The following is a 15,986-nucleotide window of genomic DNA, read 5'->3' as shown; positions in this document are numbered from 1 at the left end:
AAACCAGCAAGGCTCAGATAATAAAATGCGGTTCTCTTAAACATCCATTCATTCATCATTCCCTTATGCAATGGGTGGCTTGAAGGCCGTGTTCAGAGCTAAGGCCAGCACTGGGCTTTTGGAGTCTTACTAGTTCAGAGCTTCTGATCCTTGAGGAAGACTAGCATGTAACAGATAATCATATAGACCAGATACATAATTATAATCATTACATCATGACGTGTACTAGAAAAAAAAAAAGACAGATTCATCAGACCACATAATATGGGGACCTGACCCAGTCTTGTGGCTTATGGAAGATTTCCCTGAGGAAATAACATTAAGATGAGGTCACAGGTTGAGTTGGAATTCGCCAGGTGAAGAAAGGGTGGAATGGCATTCTAAGACAAGGAAACAGCAGGAGCAAACACGTTGTTACAAAGGATAGCACAGTTTTTCAATCCATCCATTTTTTTATGTTTCCCCTCTTGCTCCCTCTCTCCCTCCGTGTCTTGTTCTCTCCTTCTCCTCCATGTCATTCTAACATCTTTCTCGTTTTACTTCTAACGTGGTCAATATACATTCCTCTGCTTTCTATTGGTGTTGTTAAACAGATATTATTGCTGGATCCCCAATTGGCATAAATGCTGTGATGGACTTTCCTTCCAAATTTCCATCTCTAAGCATGCCCCAGCATAAACACTGGCATTCAGTGGTGTGAAAGAAAATACAAGGCCACAAAAAAACTCCTCATTCCATTGAGTTTTGCATTACATTGCAAATCACTCAAAAACACGATTTCTGGTACTGACCTTGAAACAGCTTCCGAGGTGTCTTGGGCTGCTGGTGGATCCTGAGGTCTTCAGGTGGGCAAGGCAGCCACAGTTGAGTTGGTTCAGCTTGCAGATTTGGTAAAGAGCTTGGAAGACATTTCCCTGGGAGTAGAAACAAGTGGCATCCTTCCAGGAGAAACAGAACTCTTTTCACATCGTTCGCTCTGATTTGTGCTACATTAAAATAAACCTTCAGTGTCAGCTTCTGGTGCGAGCCTTAGGACTCTTCTAAATGCATCGTCTTCACAAAGACATTTTCGGTGTTAATCAACAGAGCGCCATGGATTTGACGCTCTGGTATTGGAGTACAGGTTTTGCAGTTATTTATTTACTGAGAGGGAAACAGAACAGTGGTTCCATTTGCCACTCCTAAATTTATTGTCAGTCCTTCTGCGTGGTGTAAAATTGTTAGCCGTCTTCAACAGCTCTCAGAAATAAGCATTCCAAATATATTCGCCTACTGTACAAAGATGTGCTGATGCCACTCCTTGCAATTTTGCCAGAGAGGATGGGAAATAGTAGATGTAACTGGTAGGAAATGAATCTTGGGAAGAAAACAAAAACCTAGGACTTTTGCAAAGGTTATGAAATAGCAGGAATTGCAAAGGTGCTTCCTGGCACAGCCTACTTAAAAATGCCCGGGTTAATCACTACAGGCATAAAACAGAAGAGAAGGAGTGTTCCCATATTAACACAGTGGGAAAGGGCAATAGGATGAACTTTCTGTGTAAGATGGTCCCAACCAATGTTCAACCAATGGGCCCACCAGCGCTTCCATCTGCATCCACTACCTGGCAACTCATACCCTTCTCTCTTCTCTGCCAAATGAAAGAAAAATGGTCTGATACTGGCCAGAGAATTAGAATTGTGTAAACTGAAGCAATCTGGAAGTCCCCAAACCTTTCTGCCCGAGGGAGAAACTTCCCAAAAACAAACAGGAAGTGGAACAGGGATTTGCAACTATTTTACCACCCAAGTCAAAGGTGTGCTACAGCAGAAGTGCCCCAGGTCACGGGAGCTGATTGGAAAGATCTCTTCCCAACTCAGCATTCAGTAACCTCTTAACGGCAGCGTGAAATCGGCCATGATTACCAATCAGGACTAAGCTAATTTATCAGCACACTTCTGCCTAACATCTACGGTTATCCACTTCCTACCCCTAGATTATATATCTATTTATTCATTCATTTAATTCATATATATTGAGCCCTTATTAGGTGCCAGCCCTCTGGAATAGGAAATCCAGTCCCCATTTTACACATGTAAAAGCTGCAATTCAGAGAAGTGAGTTGACTTGTCCAGAAACACTTAGTGCCAGCCCTCTCTCAGGCACTAGGAATACAGGATGAAAAAGACAGATTAGGTCGCTGCCTACGTGGAGTTTAGATACCGTCCCCTTTAAAATCTGCATTTATTATATAATTATTCATTTATTTTTCATTTTTAAGAAATGGCATGAAGGCATGTAAAACTGCCCAGTGGAACTTCCGATCAGTTGAAAGACGCAATGTGGTCACAATGAACTAAAGTCCTGTCACAAAAAGTAAAGGCATTTTATATGGCTTTGTGGGTGTTGAAGATGTCTAAGTGTGTGTCTGATTTCGTTCATATTTCCAGTCACCAAAAAGAGTCATAGATAAGCCCTCGGGGTAGGACTCCGAGTTCCCATTTTATACATGTGAAATGGGAGCGGTTACTCCTTTAAGAAGTGGGAAGTGCCAATATCACATCTTTAGGAAGTGGAATGGGAATAGTGATTGACACCAGAGACCCCCAAAATGAGGCTACATATTCCCAGGTAATTTGTAAATAAAAAAGTGCTTTAAATTGTCACCACCGATTGCCATAATTATTAGCGGCTGGCATTGTTATTACTACCACCTAAAAGCATAAGGTATTCTAATACCAAACCTGATCCTGAGCTTAGCTTTCTAGAAGAAAGAACCAATGTTAAATTTTTAGGTGTTGTTGCCTCCATAGCAGCCCTCCATAGAATTTCCTGGAGTGGTAGGGAGGGGATGGGGGAGAAGGGGGGTTAGACAGCCAGGATTTTCTGAGGGCCAGTGCTCTGCAGTGTCTGAGATGATAAGCAGACGGAGATTCCATTAGCACCACTGATCCAGCATTGGGCTTTAGCCAACAGCAGACCCATCACGAGACCCCGGGCCAGAGATGAGCAACAGCTGCTAGAAACCGAGGCTTCTCTCCCCATCCACACAGTAAACCACTCTTCCTAGCGAAACAAAATGTTCTCATTTAAAATTATTTATTTATTTTTTAAAGAAAGCCATGTGAGGCATTAAAGTTGTGCTGAAGTTGGTTGTGTTCAAAAACTCCACAAATGATAACAAATGTTTTTATTTTATTTCATTTTATTTTCCAAACCATATGGATGTGCCAGCTCAATGCATCACCGCTTGTTTATGCCACAGCAGCTGTCGGCACCCTGATAATGCTATATAGCATCACTCAAGTGCAAATTGCCAAACCAATGGAAATCATCTCACAAATTGAAAAAAAAATACAAATGAAAATAAAACCCCACTTCAAATAAGATTCCAACTGTAAACTTCTGCAAGAAAGAGTGTTGGGTGGGGGCGGGTGGTGTGTAGAATCCTGTAAGTAGTTTTAAAATTCAGTATTGTTTTAACCAGGATAAAGTGTGACTCATCTGGTTAATCACAACTAGTATTTGACCTTTACAAAGGTACAATTTATGTTTCATGGCCAAGTGCAATTTCGTGTTTTCTTTTTTTAATTATAACACTATGATTCAGAAGTCAGCCGCAAGAACAGAGTTTGGAAACTTGATTCCCTATAGGTTTTAGGCACTTTTTATGTATTTATTTGTTTTGACCATGAAAAAGTAACCACTCATGACAGGGGTAAACAGCCAAAGACACACATCTCCGCCTGGTGTCCTAGAATCACCCGAAACCTTTATTAAAGTCAGTTCACATGTCCAGCCCCTGCGTCCTACATAGATGAGAATAAGTTAAGCAGAGGATTACACTACAAAGAAAAGTCCTCCAGCTGGAAGGAAGCGAGCTCTGAAAGAACACATAGAACGTTGCGCTTCTGTTTGGCCTCTGTGAGCCAAAATTCTACCTGCTGGAACTTCCTTTATTGTCAATATTTCATGCTTTCATGCTGCAGACAGCTAGAAAGAAAGAGGAAGAGAAGTCATAGGCACAGCCCTTCAATGCAGGAGGCACTATGCATGATCTCATTCAATCCCTGACTTCAGCGATGTAGGCAAGATTATGCCCATTTTATAGATGCAGAAATGGAGGCCTGGAGTGGAGAAGTCACTTGTCCAGGGTTGTTGTGAGTTGAACTGTGTCACCCAAAATATGTGTTGAAATCCTAACCATTAATACCTGTGAATGTGACCTTATTTGGAAATAGAGTCTTTGCAGATATAATTACGATCCAAGTTAAGATAAGATTGCACTGGAATAAGGTGGGCCCTCAACCCAACGTGGCTGGTGTCCTTATAAAAAAAGGAGAAGAGACACACACACAGAGGCAAATGTCATGTGAGATATGGACATGTACAGAAAGAAGAGGACGGAAAGACACATGTGAACACCATGTGACAATGGAGGCAGAGGTTGGAGCAATGTGTCTACAAGCCAAGGAAAGCCAAAGATTGTTAGCAACCACCAGAAGCTAAGAGAAAGGCAGGAATCAGACCCTCCTCTAGAGTCCTCAGTGAGAGTGTGGCCCTGCCGGCACCTTGATTTCAGACTTCTAGCCTCTAAGCTGTGAGAGAATAAATTCCTGCTATTTTAAGCCACCTCATTTGTGGTAATTTGTTATGGCAGCTCTAGGAGATTAACACAAAGGTTAATATGGTTCAGACATCTTACAATGGCCGGATATCTTTTACTCAAAATGAGAAAGAGAAATACTCTTGGCTGGGAGCAGGGGCTCACACCTGTAATCTTAACAGTTCAGGAGGCCGAGGCAGGAGAACCACTTGATCCCAGGAGTTCAAGACCAGTCTGGGCAGCATAGTGAGATCCAGTCTCTGCAAGTATTTTTAATCAGCTGGACATGGTGGTACACTCCTATAGTCCCAGCTACTCAGGAAGCTAAGGCAGAAGGACACTTTGAAACCGGGAGTTTGAGGCTGCAGTGAGCCATGATCCCACCGCTGCACTCCAGCCTGAACGACAGCGTGACCCCGTCTCAAATAAATAAATAAATAAATAAATAAAATATATAGAGAGGAGCAATTTCTATGCAGGAATTTTGGTGCATTTCAAAGAATTTCAAAGATAAAGCAGAAATATATGACAGGGAATGGGAGAATTAAGGAGCATTCTCCATAGCTGTATTCATGACTCGGTATTGAATGCCTTCTCCATGCCACGTGTCTCACTAGGTATTGAGGATTCAGAGCTGAGTCCATGGGCCCTGCCTTGGAGAGCTTAGCGTTCGGTCTATAAGACTGGATAGTACTGGAAATGCCAGTGATGGATTTTACAATGCAGCGAGGCACTGGAGGCATTCTCACTAGAGAACTCACCTTTGCATTAGACTTAAAAGGATGAACAAGATAGTGCATGATGGAGAAGGCATAGAAAATTGCCAAGCAGATGGAGCTCTTTGAGCAAAGGCCTAAAAGCAGAAGGTTGCTGGGTTTAGTAACAAAAGAAAACCAAATTACAGAGTTCCAAGCTAAGTTTGAATTTCAGATAAATAATGAGTTTTTTTTTAGTATAAATATTTGTTATGCAATAGTTGGGACATGACTTATACTAAAACAGTATTCATTGTTTATCTGAAATTCAAATTTAATTTGGCATGCTATAGTTTCTCTGGCAATCTGATTGAAGCATGAACAGGAGCATTGTGTCCAGAGAACCACTAAGGGTTCCATATAACAGGGGGAAAGAACAAAACTGGGCAAAGGCCTGGCAGGAAAAGAATCTGAAACAGCAGGGGAAGACCAGGTCTTGAAAGGGTTTCCATGCCATGCTATGGCAGTGGAAAGACAACATTGTGGTTAAGAACCCGAACTCTGGTGCCAGAATGCTTGGGTTTGAACATCACCTTCACTGTTTACTCATGACATAAACTGGATCCTCAGTTTACCCATCTGAAACTGAGTGATAAAATAGCATCCAATCCAGACCATTGCTGTGGCAAGTAAATGAGTGGGTACATAGTAAGCATTCGGCCATGTTAAGCTGCTTTTGTTGACACTGGGCACATGCTCATGTATAAAAGCAAGAAAGAAATGCTTCTATCCAAATCAAATTGTTATCAGAAGTTGATAGACAAATATAAAGAGCACATACTGTGTACTTGGGATACAAATGTTTATGATAAATTCTTTGCTCTCCAGAGGTATGCATGTGTTTGGATACAAATTACCTAGAATATCAACTATGACAGTAGGTTCAATTATTTTTAAAGTACTTGTTGCCAGCTATCATTTGTTGGGCACTTTCTACGTACCATCTCCACAGCCAAATGCAATGGAGTCTATCAACTCTGACAAGCTCTTTACAAAATTATCTGGTTTAATTCTCATAAAAATCGAGTGATGTTGGCATCATTATCCCCAATTTATGGATGAGCTAAACAAGAATGGAGATGGAATCGTAACAATAGGAGTTTGGATGCCAAACGTCAGTGCAGGCAGGAGCTGAAGACATCTTCTTCTTAATAGAATGAGGGATGTTTAAGGCAGAATTTGATGGGTATGTGGAATTAGATTAGGTGACAGGAAGGGTGGTGATTGAGGAACAACTGCAAGTAAAGATCCCTGGCAGTGATTCACGCATTGGGGTGGTGAGGCAGCACTGAGGAGGAAGGTTGATTGATGCAGAAGCCATGTGTTAGCAAAGAGAAGACTGGCATCTTTGCAGGAGGGCCTCCATTGGCAGGGTGAGTGGTTTTCTGTGGCTCTGGTGATCTGCTGCGGGTTTTACAGAGAGGACAGACAGACTGGATGCCTGAGCTAGTTCTAAATGACAATCTGGAAGCAGGGTGGGAGCCAGAAAAGTCAACCTCTTGCCAAGACTCATCCCTGGCCAACGGCTTTCTCAGGTTGATTTATTTCTCTGGAACCAGCCTAGCCAGTGTGGGAGTTCTGGATTCACTAGCAGTGAGCCAAACCTGTGAGTGCCCAAGGCCTGATATATCTACTTGCCCTCCTCTCAAGGGACGTGACATCATCCAAGCACCAGAATGGGTCATTTTGATAATGCGCTACCTGGCGTCATTTGGCAAGAAAAATCCTACCAAAGAGAAACTGCACCCCAGTCCGGGGACCTATGAGTAGTGGGTTTAAGGAATGAAGAACCATTTTGCTCGCATGCGAAATATGTGGGTCTCTTCAAAGGCAAAATGGTTTTACAGGAGGAGAGCGTTCTTTGAAATCTTAACATTTACTTAGCAAACAAGGTTTACTCCTCATTGCATGTTGCAGTTCAGATTTTTTCCTGGGTTTAAGACTTAAACCAATTAGTGTGAACACATAAATCTCCATATTTTTCAACATGTTTATTCAGTGTCTATTTTGTGTTAGTTTATTGAGTATCAATTTTATATCAGACACTATGTTCGACTTTTACATATTCTTTGAACATTAGTACATTCTCAGTTAATCCTAATGGCAGCAAGAGTTAACCCTATTTCATAGATAAGAAAACTAAGATTCAGAGAAGTTAAGGGACTCATCCATGATTAACTAGCCTGTAAGTAACAGAGCACAGACCTTGAATACAGGTCTCTTGACCCTAACCCTTACCTTTTTACCCACTTTTTATCTTTACAAAGGATTAAAAGACAGATAATGTTCTCTATTTTCTAGATGATGAAAGAAGAGAACTATAGCCTGATTTTTTATTGACTCAGAGAGACAGAAAACCCTCTCAGAATATCCTGCTCTTCTGAACTCTATCAGCTTAGAGATTCTTCCTGAAATATTCCTATTGCCAAACACATAACACACATACACAAACACACACACAACTGAAGCTATAAAAACATATTTACTCTTCAAAGGGGTCCTGGAAACAGCTTGAAATCAAAGATGCCAATCTTTTAACACTTTGTCCTAAGAAAATGTCGTGGGTAAAAATCATGGCAATGGGTTTCGGGTAGTGAAGTTAACAGGTGTCTCTTACTCTACATAGTAATTTCTTTGCTAGAAGTTGCATGTAAATTGATTCTTGCTTAATTCGATGTGATTTAAAATTCACTTGCAAAACTTTAATTGAAATTAGTTCTACAGCATCTTGGTTTATAAGATGAATAGTCCTTTTGTAATCTGTGCAATTACAAATTGTGATTCCTTTAAATTGTGTTATAGGAAACCTGTGACTATCTATCTGCTAGAGAGGTTGATCATTTATTTTTTCCTCTTCTTGGAAACAACTCTAACTTAAGATTGGCCAATCTCAAAACATTAAGAGATGTAAGTCTTCTAAGTCTCCATGAGTCACTTAATATAAACTCTTTTAAAAAATTCACCTGCAGTTAGGTGTAGACATTCCAAGTTCTTGGGTCTCAGTGTTCCCATCTAAAAAAATAGATTAAATATTCTTTTCATTAACTTATATTTCTGTCAAATGCTCTCACATCTCCCAGGCTCTCTAAGTCAGAGTTTCTGGATACAGAAGTATAGCATAGCCTAGAAACAATGAAGAGACTCCTTTTCACACACACGAAAAACGATAAATTCTAACTAGGAAAGAGAAATGATAATAAACAGATTACTGGAGCCACCTGTTTGCAGAACTTTTATTATTCAGACAAGAATGTCAAGCTGCATAGAATTCACTCATCAGAGTCCTTACTGCAGACTTAAGCTGCATCCAGAGAGAGCCAAAGAGTCGACGAAAATAGCAGCCATTCAAAGATCATCTCCTTTCATGACAAAAGCTCTCACCAAATCAGGTGCAACAACAATGTATGTCGACATAATAAAGGCCATATATGACAAGCCACACCTAGCATCATGTTCAACAGTGCAAAGCTAGAAGCTTTTCCCCTCTAAGATCAGGACAAGACAAAGATGCCCATGGTCACCACTGGTATTCAGAGTAGTACTGGAGGTCGTAGCCAGAATAGTTACACAGGAGAAAGAAATAAAAGGCATTCAAATCAGAAAGAAAGAAGTACAGTTGTCTCCACCTGCAAAGGAGCAATAATTTGGGGGTGGTAGTGCTAATGGTGATGATGGTGATAATACTGATGATGGCAATAGTGGTCACGGTGATGGTGATGTTGGTAGTAATAGTAGTCATGGCAATGATGATGTTGATGATGGTGGTGGTGGTAGTGATGGTGATGGTGCTGGTAGTAGTGATAATGGTGGTGGTAATGATGATGGTGGTAGTGGTGGTGGTGATGTTGATGGTGGCTGTAATAGTTGTGGCAATGGTGGTGGTGATGATGGTGGCTGTGGTGGTGGGGATGGTGGTTATAATAGGTGTGACAATGGTGCCAGTGAGCATGACAGTGCTGGTGGTGGTGGTGATGGTGGTAGTAATGATGGTGATGGTGGTAGTGATGGTGGTGATGGTGATGGTAGTAGAAATAGTAGTTGTAGCAATGATGATAGTGAGCATGATGGTGGTTGTGGTAGTAACGGTGATGCTGATAGTGGTGGTGATGATGGTAGCAATAGTAATTGTGGCAATGATGCTAGTGATGTTAATAGTAGTGGTGGTGGTGGTGATGGTGATGGTGGTAGTAGTAGTAGTTATGGCAGTGATGGTGGTGATGATAATGGTGGCGATGATAATGATGGTGATAGTTGTTATTGTGGTGGTGATGGCAGTGGTGATGGTAGTGGTGGAGGAAATGGCATGGAAACTGTTATTTTAATAGCCTTGGAACTAATACATACTCTCATTCACTGCCCTTGATTCAGCTTCTACTCTCCCAACACTCAACCTCTAACCAGCATCCTTCTCTTGGTGTCTCCGTACAACTACCCACCTGATATAAGTCTATCTTATCATCTCCCTTTCTCGTTATTCCTCTTTTCCAATCTAATTTTCCAAGCAGAGACCTGTCTCATCTGCTCCCACTGAATCCAAATACTTTATTAGTGCCCCGGTATTTCTATTTCTGCCATGTGCACTATTTTTTTTTCTCCTTTTGATCTTTTGAAATGACTTCATTGATTCTACCATCTTTTATTTACTTTCAGACCTGTCTTCTGTGGATACCATCATATCGGAACAGTCTTCTTCTTTTAAATGGTCTCCAAAATTATTTGGCTATATGGTGTTTCATTGGAATAAGTCCTAAAATGGTGAAATGTTTCCTCTTTCTGAAACTTAATGTCTGTCGTAAAGGCCTTTATGCACTCCTAAAAGCTCCCCTCTCCAGTTCCAGAAGGCATCTGGACTGGCGTAGTCCACCTGTCATGATATTGTGCTAAGAAACTATTACTGCATTACATATTCTCCTTCATGTTTTCTTTTCTAAACAAATAGCTGAACCAGTTAGAGAATCCTAGCTCCTCCAGTACATGCAAAATGCCCTTTCTACTCTCTTCTATTAACCGAAGTTTCTTTGGCCTTGGGTCTTCTCTTATGTCATGAGTTTATACCAATACTCTGTGAATCTAGGTTTAGCATATACAGTTGTTGTCTATGCCGCACTGTGATCTTGCATATGTTAGATTCTCCTCATCCAAAAATCACTTTTAAGGATGGCTGTTGGAGTAAGAAGTCAGTGGGTGACTGAATGAGCAAACACTGATTCAGTGCTGTAGACCTAGCACAATGGTCCGCATCCACTGGGCACTCAGTATTTGTTGACAGACTGACTGATTGACTGAAGGAATGAATGAAAATGAGGAACTCAGAAAGAATGAGAAGACATGTTCCAACCATTCTCCTTGAGATGATCAGAAAAATTGTTACAAAGGAGGTGAGGCGATTTGCTTTTGGTGGCTAGAATTTGGATTGACAAAGAAGAAATGGATAAGGTGATAGGGTCCCTAGGAGGAACAAATAGGATATGAGGGTGGAGGTAAGAAGCAAGTCTCATCTCTTTCCATGAGAATATTTCCAAATACAGTCTCCTTCTCTTCCTCCTCTTTCTTCTTCTTCTTGGATAATGGCTCTTTTCACTTCTTTTTTTTTTTTTTTTTTGCCTTTTATGTATTTATTTATGATTGTTTTAACTTTTATTTTAGGTTGAGGTGTTTATGTGCAGGTTTGTTATATAGGTAAACTGCTGGTGGTTGGGTTTGGTGTACATATTTTGTTGTCACCCAGGTGATACGCATAGTACCCAATAGGTAGCTTTTTAATCCTCACCCTCCTCCCACCTTCCACCCTCAAGTAGGGACCGGTGTCTGTTGTTCCCTTCTTAGGTCCATGTGTACTCATTGTTTAGCACCCACTCTTAAGTGAGAATATGAAGAATTTGGTTTTCTGTTTCCTGTGTTAGTTTGTTTAGAATAATGGCCTCCAGTTCCATCCATGTTATCGCAAAGGACATAATCTTGTTCTTTTTTTATGGCTGCATAGTATTTCATGGGATATATGTGCCACATTTTCTTTATCCTCTAATCAAATCATGCCAAGGCCACTGACTCCTAGAAGGCGCCTGGAGTGAATGAGGTGGCTCTAGCCATTTTCCCGTGGTTTCTCACAATCCACCAGGACTCAGCCGTCACTTGCCTGGCCACATGCACGTGGTTCTCAGGGGCCACTGTCAGTGTTTTATATTCCCACAGTCTCTGGCCCCATTAGCATGGTGACAAAACCTCCACTGCTGGTTCCAGATGGTGACCCCTTTTTGGTTTCTATCACATTGCTAAGCTCCTGAAGAACAGGGAACCCCCGGCAGAGAACTCTTCTCTTCACAGGCTAAGGGAGCAGAAGTTGGTGAGCAGATTAGCTCGTCACTCAGCAAGGCAACAAGGAAAGAGCTTTGCTGTCTGTTCAGACCGAACGCACCCAACTCATACTGTCACATTGAAAGTTTATCTCCCCAACTAGTTGTACATTCCTTAGAAGCAAGGACTCTGTTTCTTTCAACTCTGTACTCCCACAATGCCTAACACATGGTTTGAAAACAGTAAATATTTATAAGAACAAATTGGTGAAAGCTTATCCCTTAAGCCGGCCTGAAACGAGTCATCATCAATGGTGCTTAGGATGATACGGTATTTGAGACTACAAGCTTTGGACCCAGAGGGACCAGGGGTTATGTCCTGATTCTGATCCTGTTGAATGACCTTGACCTTGACAAGTGATTACAATTTTAAGTGTCAGCTCCCTCATCCACGCAGTAAACACACCAGAACCTACCTCACAGGGTCAGATGAGGATTAGATAAGACAATATACTTAAAATGCCAGATAGCACCTAACATATATCAAATGTTTAGTAAATATGGCCCACAGTTATTCCTTATGTTATGGCTTAAATATATAGAGTATAATCCAGAAATACCCATAATAAGGCCATTCCCCTGTTCAACTTCACAAAGATGCTCAAGATCAAGGCGATCTAAGACGACAGACCCAGCAGAAATGGAGGTCCCAAATGATGATCTTGAGACCTCTCAGACAAGCAGAGGTGCAGGGAAAGGTAAAGTACATGGAGTCGAGATCTGAAAAAATAAGAAACTTAGGCCCCTCTTAAATTACCTTTACCCAGCATTAATCACAAAGGATGCAGCATAAGGTCTATTTTTACACCAACACTAGAGGTCATCGACAGTGGACATTTCAGATTTTTTTTCTCTACTTCTCAAATTACTCAGGACTCAAAGTGAAAAAGACGACCTGTTGGTTTGCTGACGGGATATTTTAGGCAAAGTCATGGGGCACTGACTTTTCTCTCCTCAGGACAAAGTAAAGTGATGCTTTGTCAACCACCTGGCCAATTTTGTTGCTGTCGACAGTGGATCCTAATAACATGGTCGGCAAAGTAGGCTGGGGGCTCCTGTGTGATCCACTTTAGCTCCTGGATTCCCTATACAAGCTGTCTCCATTGATCAGATATAATCGAATAATGGCTGAAATTCTGCATCTCCGTGGGCCCTATAGGCCATTTCTTTATGACATGTCCAAATTGGCCATAGCGCATTCAATTTGTTTTAATGGCCAACACAGATGCAATTAAGCGGATTGACTGTGCAGTGATCCAAATTGTCCATTAAGAAGGTGGCCGAAATAACTGGACCAAAAGCCTGTATCCCCCATCCACTTATTTTGGGATGTCTAGACTTGGCCACACCTTTAATTTTCTTAAAACCCCTGTTAACTAGCTCTGTTTAATGTTGATGCTACAGTGCTTTTGAGGATGAAATGAAGCAGGTTTGAAAAAATAAAAAGAGATTTTTAGGATTATTCTAAACCTTCTGATCTGAATAAAGTAATAGGAAGTAAGCACCTCATTCGAGCTCTGAAGATTTACAAGGATATGAGAAATTAAATGCATTGGTGCAGATTGCTACTAATACTCGTTTTATGAGGAGGGATTTATCTTCTCACATTAGCAGCCCCCAAGGTTGTGATCTGTCTATATAATATGGACCTGCATTTGAACAATTGACAATTGACTTCATCTGTTCCTATTTTGCTAATTCAATCTGTGAAGAATAACTACTCTTGCAGGAATTTTAAAGATGAAAAACACATCCATTATATTATTGAATACAATTGATCTTTGAGTACCTGTGTATGGTTAGATATATGCATTTGATTCCTTTGTACAACTATCAGACAGTCTATATAGGCAGTCTCATTTATTAGGTAGAGGCAGAATGTGTCTGCTAAGGTATTTTCAACTAGATACTTAGCAGTACAGGACCAGTTATTGCTAACAGAAATAGGCAAAAAAAAAAAAAAAGAAAAAAATCAATCTGATCTATCTTGAACTTTCATGTTTAAAGTCTCTATTTTCCATTTCAATGAGCATTTTTCTTTTATATATGTGTCATCAATAGTCACGGGCAAAATCAAAAAAGAGATGCATCAAAACAGAGTAACAGCAAATAAATAAATGCATCTGAGCTGCCTTCCAAGCAATATATTTCTCCCATCATTTGCTATAATTACTAGTATCTTAGATCAATACTGTGTTTTTTGACTTTGAAAACACATTTTCACTACAATCTCATTTTATTCTCCAGGACTTCTTCTAAGTCAGGCGTGGCTATCCCCATTTGGCTGATGAGGGAAGCACAGCAAAACTGAGGGGCTTACCAAGATTACATGGTAATTAGTGGCAAATGGAGGAACTAGGGCTGCTGCCTTAGAGCCTTGGTCCCCCTCCTGAGAAGGCAAGGAATGCTCTGTAGTCACACTGACTATCTAGGCCCAATTCTCTTATAGACTCAGAGGAGAATGGTTCATCTCAACCATACTATCCCCAGTGTCTCAATTCTCTTGATCCCAAGCACTTTTCTCAGAGGCAATATGGTGTCATGGTTAAAAGTGAAGCATCTGGATTTGAATCATATCTTCACTTTTATTGGACATAAACTAGAGATAACAAAAGCACCTACCTCATAGTGTTGTTCTATACTATCTCCTAACTGGGCTTATGAGTTCTCTCCTCTTGACCGGTCTATAGTGATTGGGCCACTATGAATACCCAGCATTCAGTAAATATTTGTTGAATGAATAAATGAGAAATAAACAGGATGAAAATGTCAACTGCCTGTCATATAGTCATAAATACTCTACAAATGTTCGCTATTGCTAATAAAAGTCTTTGTAATAGATTATATCAGAAAGACGGAGCCTTAGTTTCTTTATCTCTAAAATGGGCTAAATAATATTGCTCTTTTAGGGTTGTCAGAACTATTTTAGAAAGATCTATACAGGGTGCCTGATATGCTATTTAGTCTTAGTGCTGCTGAGCTGTTATTATTACTGTTGGTGCTGGTGGTATTTAAACACTTTGGGATCCCTCTAAGATTTTACATACGTAAAGAAAGTGAAAGTGGAAAAGAAGCAATTCAAAAAGGCTATTAGTCATTGGGCAAAATCAAAAGAAAGAGGCATCAAAATAGAGTAGCTAGCAAATAAATAAATATATCTCAACTGCCTTCCAAGCAATATATTTGTCCCACCATTTGCTAAAATTATTAGTATCTTAAATTGATACTGTATTTTTTTGACTTTCAAAATACATTTTCACTGCAGTCTCATTTTATTCTCCAGGACTTCAAAGTGTTCACCATATACCACATATTTAATGTACAGCACAATAACTAGTCTACGTGGAAAATATCTGTTTTGCAGGTTACAGAAGCTGAGGCTCAGCCCTGTGCAAGGTCATGGCCGATAGAACTTGGGTGCCATTGTGCTTTTCTCCAAAATCTTTGATTTTTTCGAACTATATGTCCCTCGACTAGTGCTCTTGCCCTTCCCCATACTGAAGCATATTCTTCTCTAGGAATTTAATGCAGAGGCAAACTTTGAGAGCAGAGGCCATGTGAGGCTACTGTAGTTGCTCCCCCATTGGTTTGCAGGTAAGGCAAGGACTAGCATCAAATATCTGACATACAGCAGAGGCACAGTAAATACCTGCTGGATGATTAATAAATTCCTCCTTATCTGGGGAGAAGATCAGAGGGGTAGAAGTCTCAGGGCCTCCTCACCTGCCTTGGGTATTAAGCAAACCCCAGAGGCTCCATGAGAACTCAAGACCACAGTGGATCTCTGTCATGCTATTGCTACTGCAAACACTTTTCAGGATATATTTCATATTTTCTCTCAATTTAGAAAGAGAGATTTGTTTAGCAGCCCTACATTAATACCTTCCCTTCTGCTCTGCCCCACAGCTCCAGCATTCAACAGCCCCCAGTAGACCCCATTTGTAACACACAGCAAATTTAATGATACTTGCGAAATATGAACCACCTCCTCAACTCTTCTATTTTTTTTTTATGGTGACACAATTAGCCAGATGACGAAGCTCTTTAAAATGAAAGAAAACACTAAAAAAATATTGATTTTTCTACAAAGCCATAATATTAAAAGTATCATTCCAAACTGAAGTGGGGACTAATTTAGAAGCAATGCATAAATCTAAAACTATCTGAGTATGGTGACAATTTTTTTAAAAAGCCTTAAAAAATTACATATATGGAAACTTGTCTATCATTAAATTACTTGGTTTGGATTTCCACTAATAAAATATAAGGACTTGTTACTATATTAGGCAAGTC

General features: G+C 40.4%; 1 long non-coding RNA gene across 2 annotated transcripts in view; it reads right to left on the bottom strand.

Annotated features, from left to right (window-relative positions):
• The window catches only part of LOC101058613 (uncharacterized), a 39,179-nt gene that overhangs the window by 13,338 nt on the left and 9,855 nt on the right, over nucleotides 1–15,986 (bottom strand). Inside the window, exon 1 of one of the 2 annotated variants that reach the window (XR_675070.4) lies at nucleotides 792–1,289. The exons of the other annotated variant lie outside the window; for it this stretch is intronic. This is a non-coding gene — a long non-coding RNA (uncharacterized LOC101058613). Of the gene's footprint in view, nucleotides 1–791; nucleotides 1,290–15,986 lie in introns of those variants that run through there. 2 annotated transcript variants of the gene reach the window in all.

Source organism: Pan troglodytes, chromosome 18 (genome assembly GCF_028858775.2).
Source record: "Pan troglodytes isolate AG18354 chromosome 18, NHGRI_mPanTro3-v2.0_pri, whole genome shotgun sequence".
Taxonomy (NCBI): Eukaryota; Metazoa; Chordata; class Mammalia; order Primates; family Hominidae; genus Pan; species Pan troglodytes.
Note: the sequence above shows the minus strand (reverse complement) of the source record. Positions and strands in the feature narration are given on the sequence as shown.